Source organism: Phyllobates terribilis, unplaced genomic scaffold (assembly GCF_046119375.1).
Source record: "Phyllobates terribilis strain yellow unplaced genomic scaffold, ASM4611937v1 Scaffold_11__3_contigs__length_659146591, whole genome shotgun sequence".
NCBI lineage: Eukaryota > Metazoa > Chordata > Amphibia > Anura > Dendrobatidae > Phyllobates > Phyllobates terribilis.
In genome coordinates, this window is record NW_027362771.1 from 613248975 (window position 1) to 613267222 (window position 18248).

Consider the following 18248-nt stretch of genomic DNA (forward strand, 5'->3'; position numbering starts at 1 on the left):
AAATTTTTCAGCAACTTTGGGTTGCACAAAACTTTTGCAACATTTAGAAAAATATTTAGATTTGAGAGTCCTCAGTGGTTGATACCTTTTAATGGCTAACTGAAAAGATGGTAACAAACTGCAAGCTTTCGAGACTACTCAGGCCTCTTCATCAGGCATAGTATAAGACAAAATCTGAAGCAAAATCTGCAACATTTAAAAACTGTTTGATTTCCATAATTGTGGTAAAAAAAACTTCTTTATGAATCGGGGCCATAGTCTATAAAAAGGATGAGAAAACTCGGTAATAAAGAAACTGACAAAAAAAAAATAATACATAATCAAAACTTTATAATTTAAATGTTGGCGAAAAGTTCATGTACAGGAACTAAAATCAATGAACTGAAGAATTGATCAAAACAAACCAAAAATTTCTCACAAAACATTTTACAAAGCACAAATGACCAGGCTGGAACGGTCTTTTTTTTTTTTTTTGGAAATGTTAAGATACGATCTGGCTTATTAGACAAGACAGCTTTGCTTGTGAAAGTTAACCAATGAAAACGAGCACCCAAAAAATTTTTTTGTGACATTGAAATCCTTCTAGTCTCTTAGTTTACAGTATTTTTTTTCCACAGTATTGTATACACGTTTCACCAGTCTAGCCATAGCTTTATACAAGCAAAAACCAGATCGCAACAATTGTCCTTATACACATTTGATTATATGCAAAACCACAAAATACACTGCTGACAGAAGCAACTGAAAACAAAGCATCAAAATATAAGCGGGAGCAAGGAACAAGGTTAACACCTGCTTTACCAGGACTCCATGCCTACTTTACTAGGAGGCCACCAAATCAAACTCATACAGAATGAAGCGGATTTTCAGCCACAGAAATTTCTTCAAAAAAATGTTGCCACATACAGTGACTTGCGAAAGTATACACCCCCTTAGCGTTTTGCTACTTCACAACCTGGAATTTCACTTTTTTTTTGCGAGGGTGTACATCAGTTCTTGTAAAGAACATGCAGACAACTGTGAACATTTGGTTTTCTTTTTATTGCAAATAACAAATAGGACAAAATAACTGTAAACTTCAGTATGCAGAACTATTCACCCCCTTAAAGTCAGTACTTTGTAGAGCCTCCTTATGTGACAATTACAGCTGCAAGTCGCTTTGGATAACTATCTGAGCTTTCCACATCTGGCCACTGGGATTTTTGCCCTTTCCTCAAGGCAAAACAGCTCCAGCAAGTTAGATAGTTTCCTCTGGTGAACAGCGATCTTCAAGTCTGACCACAGATTCTCAGTTGGATTAAGGTCTGTGCTGTAACTTGGCCACTCCAAAACATTTACACATTTCTCCTTAAACCACTCGAGTGTTGCTTTAGCAGTATGCTTTGGGTCATTGTGTTGTTGGAAGGTAAACCTCAGTCCCTGTCTCAAATCACTGACAGACAAACAGGTTTTGCTTAAGAATATCCCTGTATTTCACACATCCATCTTCCCCTTGACTTGGACCATTTTCTCTGTCCCTGAAAAACATCCCCACAGCATGATAATGCCCCCACCATGTTTCACTGTGGGGATGGTGTTCTTGGTTGATGAGCTGTATTGGTTTGGCGCTATATATAGCGTTTACCATGGTGGCCAAAAAGTTCAGTTTTGGTCTCATCTGACCACAGCACCTTCCTCCATACATTTGAGGAGTCTCCCACATGTCTTTTGGCAAACTCAAAGCGAGCCTTACAATTTTTGTGTGTGTAAGTAATGGCTTTTTTCTGCCCACTCTTCCATAAAGGCCACCTCTATGGAGTTGCTACATTATTGTGGGCATATAAGGAGCACAAAAAAACACCAAGAGTATCATAACTTTAATGTTGTAAATTTTATTTAAAGTGGTGTTATTTGAATGTGGGGATATATCATATATCATTACACCAGCCAAGATATACAGATCACACTAGTATTATAAGTACCAGACAAAATTATAGGGTGACCCCTTGCAATACAGTTACCTTAATAAATACCTAAGCATGTGACTTATGAAGGCAATTGGTTGCACCAGTAATTTTTAGGGGGTTCATAGCAAAAGGAGTGAATACATATGCACATGCCAATTTTTATCCCATTAATTTAATTTATGCCTATATTTTTCTCACTTAACCAATTTAGACTATTTAGTGCTGATGAATCACAAACAAATGGGATTACAAAAATATTTAAACACAGGTTGTGATGTAACAAAATAGGTAAAAAGCCAAGGAAGGGGGAGGGGGAGTTGAATACTTTGGCAAGCCACTGTATGAACCAACCCCTGGAGACTACTAAATCTCACTGGATAAATATACATTAAAAAAAATACATTGTTACCATCTTGAAAATTCATGACATTTGCGCCTGATAAGAGCAAAAAGCAGAACAAGAGGGTGCAACTTGCGGTCTGAAGCCCCCGTCTCACATAGCGAGATCGCTGCTGAGTCACGGTTTTGGTGACGCAACAGCGACCTCACCAGCGATGTCGCTATGTGTGACACTTTGCAGCGATCAGGCCCCTGCTGTGAGGTCGCTGATCGCTGCAAAATGTCCTGGACCATTCTTTGGTCTTTGCCCTCCCGCTGGTCAGCACACATCGCTGTGTGTGACCAGCGGGACCAGCGATCAGGCTGGTAACCATGATAAACAGCGGGTTACTAGGGGCACACGCGCACTTAGTAACCCGCTGTTAATCATGGTTACCACTCTGCTACGGTGAGCGGTAACCTCCCGCTCACCGTAGCAGAGTGGTAACCATGATAAACAGCGGGTTACTAGGTGCGCGTGTGCCCCTAGTAACCCGCTGTTTATCATGGTTACCAGCCTGCTCCTGCTTCAGCAGGCTGGTAACCAGGAGCAGGACATCGTGGAAAGATTCTTTCCACGATGTCGCTGCTCCCCTGATCGCTGGTGAGCCTGCCTGTTTGACAGCTCACCAGCGATCACATAGCGACGCAGCAACGATCCCTGACAGGTCGTATCGTCGTCGGGATAGCTGTAGCATCGCTTAGTGTGACGGGGCCTTAAGGCCGGGTTCACAGGAGCGCATGTTCTCCCGTGCTAGAGAATCGGGGCCGATTATGCAAATTACACTCGGCTCAAAAGCTGTCAGAGTTTGAGCCGAGTGTCAGTGCACTGTGCTCTGATCCTCTCTCATGAGAGAATCGCATCACAGATACGGAGAAAGTAATTTCTCCATCTCCTCCATTGCCGGCATTCAAGGTAATTGGACTGCACTAGATGTTTCACACACACCCATAGACTTTTATGGATTTGTGTGATCCAATTCTGAGATGCATTTAGATGCTGATTCGAATCGGCATAAGAAAATAATGGCAGATCTGAGCTTCCCCATAGAACAACACTGGTCCGAGTGCTATGCGATAATACATAGACTGGCCGGGAATCCCCCGACCCAAACTCAACATCCTCAAATTTTACCTAAGGGTCAGACTGCATTGCTCCTTTTGACCTCTGTCAAGCCATCAGATTTATGTACTGGCCGAGCCGAGTGCTCATGTGTATGGAGGAGTCGGGAGGGAAAGATCGCCACCAAGCAAAGTGCTCATGTGTATGAAGGAGTGTGGAGGGAAAGATCGCCACCAAGCAAAGTGCTCATGTGTATGAAGGAGAGTGGAGGGAAAGATCACAACAGAGCCGAACGCTCCTGTGTATGGAGGAGTGTGGAGGGAAAGAACGAAGCCGAGCTCCCATGTCTATGGAGGAGTCGGAAGGGAGATATTGCCAACAAGCAAAGTGCTCATGTGTATGGAGGAGTCAGAAGAGAAAGATCGCCACCAAGCCCTCATGTGTATTGAGGAGTGTGGTGGGAAAGATCGCCACTGAGCTGAGCGCTCATGTGTATGGAGGAGTGTGGAGGGAAAGATCGGAGTCGAGCGCCCATGTCTATGAAGGAATGGAAAGGGAAAGATCGCCACCAAGCAAAGTGCTCATGTGTATGGAGGAGTGTGGAAGGAAAGATCACAACAGAGGTGAGCGTTCCTGTGTATGGAGAAGTGTGGAGGCAAAGATTGCAGTCGAGCGCCCACGTCTATGGAGGAGTCGGAAGGGAGATATTGCCACCGAGCAAAGTGCCCATGTGTATGGAGGAGTCGGGAGAGAAAGATCGCCACCAAGCCCTCATGTGTATTGAGGAGTGTGGAGGGAAAGATCGCCACTGAGCTGAGCACTCATGTGTATGGAGGAGTGTGCAAGGAAAGATTGCAACAAAGCGGAGTGCTATGTATGGAAGAGTGTGCAGGGAAAGATCGGAGTCGAGCGCCCATGTCTATGAAGGAGTCGAAAGGGAGAGATCGCCACCGAGCAAAGTGCTCATGTGTATGGAGGAGTCGGGAGGAAAAGATTGCAACCGAGCGCCCACATCTATGGAGGAGTCGGAAAGGAGAGATTGCCACCGAGCCGAGTGGTCATGTGTATGAAGGAGTCTAGAGAGAAGGACTGCTACCCAGTCGAGTGCTCGTGTGTATGGAGGAGTCTTGAGAGAAGGATTGCTACCCAGTCGAGTGCTCATGTGTATGGAGGAGTCTAGAGAGAAGGATTGCTACCCAGTCGAGTGCTCGTGTGTATGGAGGAGTCTAGAGAGAAGGATTGCTACCCAGCCGAGTGCTCATGTGTATGGAGGAGTCTGGAGGGAAAGATCGCAACCGAGCCGAGTGCTCATGTGTATGGAGGAGTCTAGAGAGAAGGATTGCTACCCAGTCGAGTGCTAGTGTGTATGGAGGAGTCTAGAGAGAAGGATTGCTACCCTGTCGAGTGCTAGTGTGTATGGAGGAGTCTAGAGAGAAGGATTGCTACCCAGCCGAGTGCTCGTGTGTATGGAGGAGTTTGATTGCTACCCAGTCGAGTGCTAGTGTGTATGGAGGAGTTTAGAGAGAAGAATTGCTACCCAGCCGAGTGCTCGTGTGTATGGAGGAGTTTAGAGAGAAGGATTGCTACCCAGTCGAGTGCTAGTGTGTATGGAGGAGTCTAGAGAGAAGGATTGCTACCCAGTCGAGTGCTCATGTGTATGGAGGAGTCTAGAGAGAAGGATTGCTACCCAGCCGAGTGCTCGTGTGTATGGAGGAGTCTAGAGAGAAGGATTGCTACCCAGTCGAGTGCTCGTGTGTATGGAGGAGTCTAGAGAGAAGGATTGCTACCCAGTCGAGTGCTAGTGTGTATGGAGGAGTCTAGAGAGAAGGATTGCTACCCAGCCGAGTGCTCATGTGTATGGAGGAGTCTGGAGGGAAAGATCGCAACCGAGCCGAGTGCTCATGTGTATGGAGGAGTCTAGAGAGAAGGATTGCTACCCAGTTGAGTGCTCGTGTGTATGGAGGAGTCTAGAGAGAAGGATTGCTACCCAGTTGAGTGCTCGTGTGTATGGAGGAGTCTAGAGAGAAGGATTGCTACCCAGTCGAGTGCTCGTGTGTATGGAGGAGTCTAGAGAGAAGGATTGCTACCCAGCAGAGTGCTCATGTGTATGGAGGAGTCTAGAGAGAAGGATTGCTACCCAGCTGAGTGCTCATGTGTATGGAGGAGTCTAGAGAGAAGGATTGCTACCCAGTCGAGTGCTAGTGTGTATGGAGGAGTCTAGAGAGAAGGATTGCTACCCAGCCGAGTGCTCATGTGTATGGAGGAGTCTGGAGGGAAAGATCGCAACCGAGCCGAGTGCTCATGTGTATGGAGGAGTCTAGAGAGAAGGATTCCTACCCAGTCGAGTGCTCGTGTGTATGGAGGAGTCTAGAGAGAAGGATTGCTACCCAGTCGAGTGCTCGTGTGTATGGAGGAGTCTAGAGAGAAGGATTGCTACCCAGTCGAGTGCTCGTGTGTATGGAGGAGTCTAGAGAGAAGGATTGCTACCCAGCCGAGTGCTCATGTGTATGGAGGAGTCTAGAGAGAAGGATTGCTACCCAGTCGAGTGCTCGTGTGTATGGAGGAGTCTGGAGGGAAAGATCGCAACCGAGCCGAGTGCTCATGTGTATGGAGGAGTCTGGAGGGAAAGATCGCAACCGAGCCGAGTGCTCATGTGTATGGAGGAGTCTGGAGGGAAAGATCGCAACCGAGCCGAGTGCTCATGTGTGTGGAGGAGTTGTGACAGATAGCCGTCAGTCGAGTCAAATATTCATGAATATGGGGAAGCTGGGATAGATAACTGTCGGCTGAGCAGAGCGTTGAGGTGAATGGGGCAGTGGGGAGAGATCTGTTGTCCACCATGGACAGAGCATAGATAGGAGCAGCTCACCATGGTCACCACCTGTACGTTTAGCCAACAATATGAAGAACGAAAGAAGTAAAACGTGGGCAAGCACAACGATATGGTGCATTTCCCCTACAGTGTGGTTTGTCTCTTACCCGAAGTTAGTGACCACAACGTAAAAAAAAAAGATGGCAACGGTGCGCAGGTGGGAAACGGGCAGGAAGACAAGACACAGCGTATATACACACACAAGCGGGAGGGGGATGGGTGACATAGAAAAATACATAATGGGGTGAGGTGGAAACAACAGCCTGGGTAGTGTTATGCAAGGAGGAGGTTACAAAACTTCTTATGAATGAGGAGGTTATAAAACTAAGTGCACCATGGTACTGGAGCGCCCGGCTCGAGGGCTGCCATCACACGACCAGCGCAGCACTGGCAGGCAGAAGCCTCAACTTTCTATGAGGCAAAAAGCTAACAAATGTCTGAGTGTAGGTCAGATTATAAAAGAGCGACTGCAACAAAAAGCCTTTGTGATCCTCACGTAAAGCCAAGCGCAGACCTGGCAACATGGCTCCGACTGAGCACATCGAGAGCGCTTCTGGTGGCGACCATTGTCCCTGACATGAGCTACAACGGAGAGACCAGTAGTACCAGCCTATGGCTCTGCAGAACTACAACTCCCAGCATGTCTTCACAGCCAAAGGCCGAGTGTGTGTGAGCCTATCATGTGTGATACCGAGCCAGAGTATCCAAGCCCATTAAACATGTGAATAGTGGAAAGGATTTGGGCAGAATATTGCCGTCTTTTTTGACTCATTTTTCTGGAGTTTCACAACAATGTGGCCTGCAACATAATGTGCGATGCTGTGCATCCAAACCTCTAGTGTGAGTGTGCATCTAATCCTGTCATGTACCATACTGTGCACAGAGCATCTAATCCTGTCATGTACCATACTGTGCACAGAGCATCTAATCCTGTCCTGTACCATACTGTGCACAGAGCATCTAATCCTGTCCTGTACCATACTGTGTACAGAGCATCTAGTCCTGTCATGTACCATACTATGCACAGAGCATCTAATCCTGTCATGTACCATACTGTGCACAGAGCATCTAGTCCTGTCATGTACCATACTGTGCACAGAGCATCTAATCCTGTCATGTACCATACTATGCACAGAGCATCTAATCCTGTCATGTACCATACTGTGCACAGAGCATCTAGTCCTGTCATGTACCATACTGTGTACAGAGCATCTAATCCTGTCATGTACCATACTGTGTACAGAGCATCTAATCCTGTCATGTACCATACTGTGCACAGAGCATCTAATCCTGTCCTGTACCATACTGTGCACAGAGCATCTAATCCTGTCCTGTACCATACTGTGCACAGAGCATCTAATCCTGTCATGTACCATACTGTGTACAGAGCATCTAATCCTGTCATGTACCATACTGTGTACAGAGCATCTAATCCTGTCATGTACCATACTGTGCACAGAGCATCTAATCCTGTCATGTACCATACTGTGTACAGAGCATCTAATCCTGTCATGTACCATACTGTGCACAGAGCATCTAATCCTGTCATGTACCATACTGTGCACAGAGCATCTAATCCTGTCATGTACCATACTGTGTACAGAGCATCTAATCCTGTCATGTACCATACTGTGCACAGAGCATCTAATCCTGTCCTGTACCATACTGTGCACAGAGCATCTAATCCTGTCCTGTACCATACTGTGCACAGAGCATCTAATCCTGTCCTGTACCATACTGTGCACAGAGCATCTAATCCTGTCATGTACCATACTGTGCACAGAGCATCTAATCCTGTCATGTACCATACTGTGCACAGAGCATCTAATCCTGTCATGTACCATACTGTGTACAGAGCATCTAATCCTGTCATGTACCATACTGTGCACAGAGCATCTAATCCTGTCATGTACCATACTGTGCACAGAGCATCTAATCCTGTCATGTACCATACTGTGCACAGAGCATCTAATCCTGTCATGTACCATACTGTGCACAGAGCATCTAATCCTGTCATGTACCATACTGTGCACAGAGCATCTAATCCTGTCATGTACCATACTGTGCACAGAGCATCTAATCCTGTCATGTACCATACTGTGCACAGAGCATCTAATCCTGTCATGTACCATACTGTGCACAGAGCATCTAATCCTGTCATGTACCATACTGTGTACAGAGCATCTAATCCTGTCATGTACCATACTGTGTACAGAGCATCTAATCCTGTCATGTACCATACTGTGCACAGAGCATCTAATCCTGTCATGTACCATACTGTGTACAGAGCATCTAGTCCTGTCATGTACCATACTGTGTACAGAGCATCTAATCCTGTCATGTACCATACTGTGCACAGAGCATCTAATCCTGTCATGTACCATACTGTGTACAGAGCATCTAATCCTGTCCTGTACCATACTGTGCACAGAGCATCTAATCCTGTCATGTACCATACTGTGCACAGAGCATCTAATCCTGTCATGTACCATACTGTGCACAGAGCATCTAATCCTGTCATGTACCATACTGTGTACAGAGCATCTAATCCTGTCATGTACCATACTGTGTACAGAGCATCTAATCCTGTCATGTACCATACTGTGCACAGAGCATCTAATCCTGTCCTGTACCATACTGTGCACAGAGCATCTAATCCTGTCATGTACCATACTGTGTACAGAGCATCTAATCCTGTCCTGTACCATACTGTGTACAGAGCATCTAATCCTGTCCTGTACCATACTGTGTACAGAGCATCTAATCCTGTCATGTACCATACTGTGTACAGAGCATCTAATCCTGTCCTGTACCATACTGTGTACAGAGCATCTAATCCTGTCCTGTACCATACTGTGTACAGAGCATCTAATCCTGTCCTGTACCATACTGTGTACAGAGCATCTAATCCTGTCCTGTACCATACTGTGTACAGAGCATCTAATCCTGTCATGTACCATACTGTGCACAGAGCATCTAATCCTGTCATGTACCATACTGTGTACAGAGCATCTAATCCTGTCCTGTACCATACTGTGTACAGAGCATCTAATCCTGTCATGTACCATACTGTGTACAGAGCATCTAATCCTGTCATGTACCATACTGTGTACAGAGCATCTAATCCTGTCATGTACCATACTGTGTACAGAGCATCTAATCCTGTCATGTACCATACTGTGTACAGAGCATCTAATCCTGTCATGTACCATACTGTGTACAGAGCATCTAATCCTGTCATGTACCATACTGTGCACAGAGCATCTAATCCTGTCATGTACCATACTGTGCACAGAGCATCTAATCCTGTCATGTACCATACTGTGCACAGAGCATCTAATCCTGTCATGTACCATACTGTGCACAGAGCATCTAATCCTGTCATGTACCATACTGTGCACAGAGCATCTAATCCTGTCCTGTACCATACTGTGCACAGAGCATCTAATCCTGTCATGTACCATACTGTGTACAGAGCATCTAATCCTGTCATGTACCATACTGTGCACAGAGCATCTAATCCTGTCATGTACCATACTGTGTACAGAGCATCTAATCCTGTCATGTACCATACTGTGTACAGAGCATCTAATCCTGTCATGTACCATACTGTGTACAGAGCATCTAATCCTGTCATGTACCATACTGTGCACAGAGCATCTAATCCTGTCATGTACCATACTGTGTACAGAGCATCTAATCCTGTCATGTACCATACTGTGTACAGAGCATCTAATCCTGTCATGTACCATACTGTGTACAGAGCATCTAATCCTGTCATGTACCATACTGTGCACAGAGCATCTAATCCTGTCATGTACCATACTGTGTACAGAGCATCTAATCCTGTCATGTACCATACTGTGTACAGAGCATCTAGTCCTGTCATGTACCATACTGTGTACAGAGCATCTAATCCTGTCATGTACCATACTGTGTACAGAGCATCTAATCCTGTCCTGTACCATACTGTGTACAGAGCATCTAATCCTGTCATGTACCATACTGTGTACAGAGCATCTAATCCTGTCCTGTACCATACTGTGTACAGAGCATCTAATCCTGTCATGTACCATACTGTGCACAGAGCATCTAATCCTGTCATGTACCATACTGTGTACAGAGCATCTAATCCTGTCCTGTACCATACTGTGTACAGAGCATCTAATCCTGTCATGTACCATACTGTGCACAGAGCATCTAATCCTGTCATGTACCATACTGTGTACAGAGCATCTAATCCTGTCATGTACCATACTGTGTACAGAGCATCTAATCCTGTCCTGTACCATACTGTGCACAGAGCATCTAGTCCTGTCATGTACCATACTGTGTACAGAGCATCTAATCCTGTCATGTACCATACTGTGCACAGAGCATCTAATCCTGTCATGTACCATACTGTGTACAGAGCATCTAATCCTGTCATGTACCATACTGTGTACAGAGCATCTAATCCTGTCATGTACCATACTGTGCACAGAGCATCTAATCCTGTCATGTACCATACTGTGTACAGAGCATCTAATCCTGTCATGTACCATACTGTGTACAGAGCATCTAATCCTGTCATGTACCATACTGTGCACAGAGCATCTAATCCTGTCATGTACCATACTGTGCACAGAGCATCTAATCCTGTCATGTACCATACTGTGTACAGAGCATCTAATCCTGTCATGTACCATACTGTGCACAGAGCATCTAATCCTGTCATGTACCATACTGTGCACAGAGCATCTAATCCTGTCATGTACCATACTGTGTACAGAGCATCTAATCCTGTCATGTACCATACTGTGTACAGAGCATCTAATCCTGTCATGTACCATACTGTGCACAGAGCATCTAATCCTTATGTGCAATACTGTGTATCTAATCCCATCATGTGTGATACCGTCTGCTGAGCCGTGTATCTAATCCTCTCCTGTGTGATACTGTCTGCTGAGCCGTGTATCTAATCCTATCCTGTGTGATACGGTCTGCTGAGCCGTGTATCTAATCCTCTCCTGTGTTATACTGTCTGCTGAGCCGTGTATCTAATCCTCTCCTGTGTGATACTGTCTGCTGAGCTGTGTATCTAATCCTCTCCTGTGTGATACTGTCTGCTGAGCCGTGTATCTAATCCTCTCCTGTGTGATACTGTCTGCTGAGCCGTGTATCTAATCCTATCCTGTGTGATACTGTCTGCTGAGCCGTGTATCTAATCCTCTCCTGTGTGATACTGTCTGCTGATCCGTGTATCTAATCCTATCCTGTGTGATACTGTCTGCTGAGCCGTGTATCTAATCCCATCATGTGTGATACTGTCTGCTGAGCCGTGTATCTAATCCCATCATGTGTGATACTGTCTGCTGAGCCGTGTATCTAATCCCATCATGTGTGATACTGTCTGCTGAGCCGTGTATCTAATCCCATCATGTGTGATACCGCCCTCTGGTACATGGCAGCACAGCTCTCTGTCCTTGCAGTGAATGAGGAGAGTTGCTGGTGCAGAAAATTCCTGGGATGCGAGTGCAGAACATATGGCCTCGCTCCCCCATTATCCCCCATGCTTGCTCTCTGACGCCCCTCCCTGTGCTATCAGGAAGGCTGCAGACATGCCAGGGCAGGGCTACACGGGCCACATGCATTGGCTGAGGGCTGCTCAGCTTACATGGAGATATATTTATCTCTATATACATGCAGCCGGGCCACCAATCCTTCCTAGCAACAGTCTCCCCGATGCCGACGCCATTGGATGCCCGGAGTGTGACGACAAGCTAGCCAGGGATTGGTGATCCGGCTAGATTCCAGAACCTGAGTAGCCACGGTAACAAGGAGAAGCGTTGCCTGGACTACAGAGGAATCCGCCCTGGTTGGAAGCTGCCAATCAGCATGCAGGGCTTAACCAGTGCTGTGCTGGACAATATGACAAGGCAACCTCACTGGCATTAAGCAATGGCTGGACGAGACGTGTGTCATGTGTGGAAGTGGGATCATATCACGTGACGGAAGACGCACAACACCCAGATTACTACTACAAGGCTACAACATCACCCATTAAGGGCCAGACGCCTCCGACTCCTCGCCCTAGAAGGCCCTCAAGCTACACACCTTCCCATACGCTTGTTCAGCCGACGGCTATTTCTCCCAACCCCGCACTCCTTCCAATGGGAGAAAAATAGTACAATTGGAGAGTCCTCAGTGGTTGATACCTTTTAATGGCTAACTGAAAAGATGGTAACAAACTGCAAGCTTTCCAGACTACTCAGGTCTCTTCATCAGGCACAATATAACACAAACATAACACGGTGCACAGATATATTCTCCCTGTAATCAATGGGGAGAGGGAAATAAGTCCACGCCAGGCCCAACAGTGCGGCCCACGCCAGGCCGAACAGTGCGGCCCACGCCAGGCCCAACAGTGCGGCCCACGCCAGGCCCAACAGTGCGGCCCACGCCAGGCCCAACAGTGCGGCCCACGCCAGGCCCAACAGTGCGGCCCACGCCAGGCCCAACAGTGCGGCCCACGCCAGGCCCAACAGTGCGGCCCACGCCAGGCCCAACAGTGCGGCCCACGCCAGGCCCAACAGTGCGGCCCACGCCAGGCCCAACAGTGCGGCCCACGCCAGGCCCAACAGTGCGGCCCACGCCAGGCCCAACAGTGCGGCCCACGCCAGGCCCAACAGTGCGGCCCACGCCAGGCCCAACAATGCCAGGCCCAACAGTGCGGCCCACGCCAGGCCCAACAGTGCGGCCCACGCCAGGCCCAACAGTGCGGCCCACGCCAGGCCCAACAGTGCGGACAACGCCAGGCCCAACAGTGCGGACAACGCCAGGCCCAACAGTGCGGACAACGCCAGGCCCAACAGTGCGGACAACGCCAGGCCCAACAGTGCGGACAACGCCAGGCCCAACAACGCCAGGCCGAACAGTGCGGCCCACGCCAGGCCCAACAGTGCGGCCCACGCCAGGCCCAACAGTGCGGCCCACGCCAGGCCCAACAATGCCAGGCCCAACAGTGCGGCCCACGCCAGGCCCAACAGTGCGGCCCACGCCAGGCCCAACAGTGCGGCCCACGCCAGGCCCAACAGTGCGGCCCACGCCAGGCCCAACAGTGCGGACAACGCCAGGCCCAACAGTGCGGACAACGCCAGGCCCAACAGTGCGGACAACGCCAGGCCCAACAGTGCGGCCCACGCCAGGCCCAACAGTGCGGCCCACGCCAGGCCCAACAGTGCGGCCCACGCCAGGCCCAACAGTGCGGCCCACGCCAGGCCCAACAGTGCGGCCCACGCCAGGCCCAACAGTGCGGCCCACGCCAGGCCCAACAGTGCGGCCCACGCCAGGCCCAACAGTGCGGACAACGCCAGGCCCAACAGTGCGGCCCACGCCAGGCCCAACAGTGCGGCCCACGCCAGGCCCAACAATGCCAGGCCCAACAGTGCGGCCCACGCCAGGCCCAACAATGCCAGGCCCAACAGTGCGGCCCACGCCAGGCCCAACAGTGCTGCCCACGCCAGGCCCAACAGTGCGGCCCACGCCAGGCCCAACAGTGCGGCCCACGCCAGGCCCAACAGTGCGGCCCACGCCAGGCCCAACAGTGCGGCCCACGCCAGGCCCAACAGTGCGGCCCACGCCAGGCCCAACAGTGCGGACAACGCCAGGCCCAACAGTGCGGACAACGCCAGGCCCAACAGTGCGGACAACGCCAGGCCCAACAGTGCGGCCCACGCCAGGCCCAACAGTGCGGCCCACGCCAGGCCCAACAGTGCGGACAACGCCAGGCCCAACAGTGCGGACAACGCCAGGCCCAACAGTGCGGACAACGCCAGGCCCAACAGTGCGGACAACGCCAGGCCCAACAACGCCAGGCCGAACAGTGCGGCCCACGCCAGGCCCAACAGTGCGGACAACGCCAGGCCCAACAGTGCGGCCCACGCCAGGCCCAACAGTGCGGCCCACGCCAGGCCCAACAGTGCGGCCCACGCCAGGCCCAACAGTGCGGCCCACGCCAGGCCCAACAGTGCGGCCCACGCCAGGCCCAACAGTGCGGCCCACGCCAGGCCCAACAATGCCAGGCCCAACAGTGCGGCCCACGCCAGGCCCAACAGTGCGGCCCACGCCAGGCCCAACAGTGCGGCCCACGCCAGGCCCAACAGTGCGGCCCACGCCAGGCCCAACAGTGCGGCCCACGCCAGGCCCAACAGTGCGGACAACGCCAGGCCCAACAGTGCGGACAACGCCAGGCCCAACAGTGCGGCCCACGCCAGGCCCAACAGTGCGGCCCACGCCAGGCCCAACAGTGCGGCCCACGCCAGGCCCAACAGTGCGGCCCACGCCAGGCCCAACAGTGCGGCCCACGCCAGGCCCAACAGTGCGGCCCACGCCAGGCCCAACAATGCCAGGCCCAACAGTGCGGCCCACGCCAGGCCCAACAGTGCGGCCCACGCCAGGCCCAACAGTGCGGCCCACGCCAGGCCCAACAGTGCGGACAACGCCAGGCCCAACAGTGCGGACAACGCCAGGCCCAACAGTGCGGACAACGCCAGGCCCAACAGTGCGGCCCACGCCAGGCCCAACAGTGCGGCCCACGCCAGGCCCAACAGTGCGGCCCACGCCAGGCCCAACAATGCCAGGCCCAACAGTGCAGCCCACGCCAGGCCCAACAGTGCGGCCCACGCCAGGCCCAACAGTGCGGCCCACGCCAGGCCCAACAGTGCGGACAACGCCAGGCCCAACAGTGCGGCCCACGCCAGGCCCAACAGTGCGGCCCACGCCAGGCCCAACAGTGCGGCCCACGCCAGGCCCAACAGTGCGGCCCACGCCAGGCCCAACAGTGCGGCCCACGCCAGGCCCAACAGTGGACCGCCTACTGGACTGATCTGTCTACAAACACCAGGGATTTTACTGAATCTTTTCCCATAAACCTGTAAATCACCCACTGAGCACCTCTACTTCACATATCCCACTGCACATGCAACATGGTAGGGATCTCCGCTCACATTTCTCCATAATTCGCTGCCTTAGATGCCCCAATATTTAAGTAATATTTTAGGTTTCAGTAATCACGACATCACATTCTTCTACATTTGTCACGAATCCTGGAAATGTAGTGATTTTTATTATGCTACCAAAAATTATTGACAACACCATTCTGTGCCATCTCAATTTTATGAAAAGAGAGTGGGGTGGCACAGACCAGCAACGACAGAGCTCACACATCATAGCATGCAACAGGGAGCGATCTATTATAAAATCTGCAAAATGCTGTAAAATTCCTTTAATCCGGCATCTATGAAATCTGATTGTCCAGCAAGGAACAGAAAAATAATCTGTACTCTCACCTGGGGGGCAGAAGTGACTATGGGACAATGGAAAGTCTATATATTAATCAGATAATCCAGCATCAATATGTCCTTTAATGCCGGATTAATGGAATTTTCTGTGCAATATGGACGTCGTTGTACTTACAGTCCTGTTGTATCCTATTAGCGGCACATGCGGGGCCAAGGCTTCACAGCGCTCTCCGAGCCTCGAAACTGCAAGAGGAGAAAAGGGTAAATGATCTGACAATGCAGGGGGCGGAGCTACACCTCAGTGTTCTCAGTGCTACAGGCAGGTTCACCCTCTGGTCTCTACTGTACTGGGCAGTACAGGTCAGATGACACCTGGTAGAGAACGGCATTGTGGGGCAGCTTCATTATAATTCTCCTAATAGCTACATCCATCAATGCCAATATACCAACTACTGTCAGACTCATTACGCAACGTCCCCATGCCAATACTTCATGGCATCAGCACTAAATAGTCTAAGTGAAGTGAGAAAAATGTAGGTATAAATTAAATGTATGGGATCAAATAACTAAAAATTGGCATGTGCATATGTATTTACCACTTTTGCTATAAAGCCCCTAAAAATTTCTGGTGCAAGAAATTCCCTTCATAAGTCCCATGCTTAGTGACAGGACGTCCCCCTGTGTGCAATCTAAGTGTCACATCTCTGTCAGTATATACACTTTACCTTTACTGAAAGGCCACAGAGGTCTCCAAACACCACAACACCATGAAGACCAAAGGAGGTCTCCAAACACCACAACACCATGAAGACCAAAGGAGGTCTCCAAACACCACAACACCATGAAGACCAAAGGAGGTCTCCAAACACCACAACACCATGAAGACCAAAGGAGGTCTCCAAACACCACAACACCATGAAGACCAAAGGAGGTCTCCAAACACCACAACACCATGAAGACCAAAGGAGGTCTCCAAACACCACAACACCATGAAGACCAAAGGAGGTCTCCAAACACCACAACACCATGAAGACCAAAGGAGGTCTCCAAACAACACAACACCATGAAGACCAAAGGAGGTCTCCAAACAACACAACACCATGAAGACCAAAGGAGGTCTCCAAACAACACAACACCATGAAGACCAAAGGAGGTCTCCAAACAACACAACACCATGAAGACCAAGGGAAGTCTCCAAACAACACAACACCATGAAGACCAAGGGAGGTCTCCAAACAACACAACACCATGAAGACCAAGGGAGGTCTCCAAACAACACAACACCATGAAGACCAAGGGAGGTCTCCAAAACAACACCATGAAGACCAAGGAGGTCTCCAAAAAAGTCAGGGACAAAGTTGTTGAGAAGTAAAAGTCAGGGTTGGGTTATAAAAAATATCCCGATCTCTGATGATCCCCCAGAGCACCATCAAATCCATTATCATCACATGGAAAGAACATGGTACCACAACAAACCTGCCAAGAGAGGGCGCCCACCAAAACTCTCCGCCCGGGCAAGGAGAGCATTAATCAGAGAGGCAGCACAGAGACCAAAGGGAACTGTGAAGGAGCTGCAGAGTTCCCAAGCAGAGACTGGAGTATCTCTACATACAGCTTTTATTTACACACAAAAATTTTAAGACAAGTTTTGAGTTTGCAAAAAGACATGTGGGAGCAGTCAGCATCACGCACACACGGATTAGATACAGGGTTCAGCAGCCAGCATCCCGCACACTAGGATTAGATACACAGCTCGGGGGCCGGCATCACGCACACACGGATTAGATACAGGGTTCGGGGGCCAGCATCACGCACACACGGATTAGATACACCACTTGACATCATGCACACGGCTCAGCAGCCAGCATCACTCATGCACCCTAGGATTAGATACAGGGCTTGGGGGCCAGCACCGCGCACACACACTAGGATTAGATACAGGGCTCGGGGGCCAGCACCAAGCACACACACTAGGATTAGATACACAGCTCAGCAGACAGTAAAACGCACGCTAGGATTAGATACACGGCTCAGCAGACAGTATCACACAGGATAGGATTAGATACACGGCTCAGCAGTCAGTATCACACAGGATAGGATTAGATACACGGCTCAGCAGACAGTATCACACAGGATAGGATTAGATACACGGCTCAGCAGTCAGTATCACACAGGATAGGATTAGATACACGGCTCAGCAGACGGTATCACACAGGATAGGATTAGATACACGGCTCAGCAGACGGTATCACACAGGATAGGATTAGATACACGGCTCAGCAGACCGTATCACACAGGATAGGATTAGATACACGGCTCAGCAGACAGTATCACACAGGACAGGATTAGATACACGGCTCAGCAGACAGTATCACACAGGATAGGATTAGATACACGGCTCAGCAGACAGTATCACACAGGAGAGGATTAGATACACGGCTCAGCAGTCAGTATCACACAGGATAGGATTAGATACACGGCTCAGCAGTCAGTATCACACAGGATAGGATTAGATACACGGCTCAGCAGACAGTATCACACAGGATAGGATTAGATACACGGCTCAGCAGACAGTATCACACAGGAGAGGAATAGATACACGGCTCAGCAGACAGTATCACACAGGATAGGATTAGATACACGGCTCAGCAGATAGTATCACACAGGATAGGATTAGATACACAGCTCAGCAGACAGTATCACACAGG

General features: G+C 49.6%; 1 protein-coding gene across 3 annotated transcripts in view; it reads right to left on the bottom strand.

The window, feature by feature from the left end:
* The window catches only part of KDM6B (lysine demethylase 6B), a 154848-nt gene that overhangs the window by 83868 nt on the left and 52732 nt on the right, over window positions 1-18248 (bottom strand). For all 3 annotated transcript variants that reach the window (XM_073654468.1, XM_073654467.1, XM_073654472.1), the window contains exon 2: window positions 15716-15783. The gene's annotated coding sequence lies outside the window, so the exon portion shown is untranslated. The remainder of the gene's footprint in view (window positions 1-15715; window positions 15784-18248) is intronic.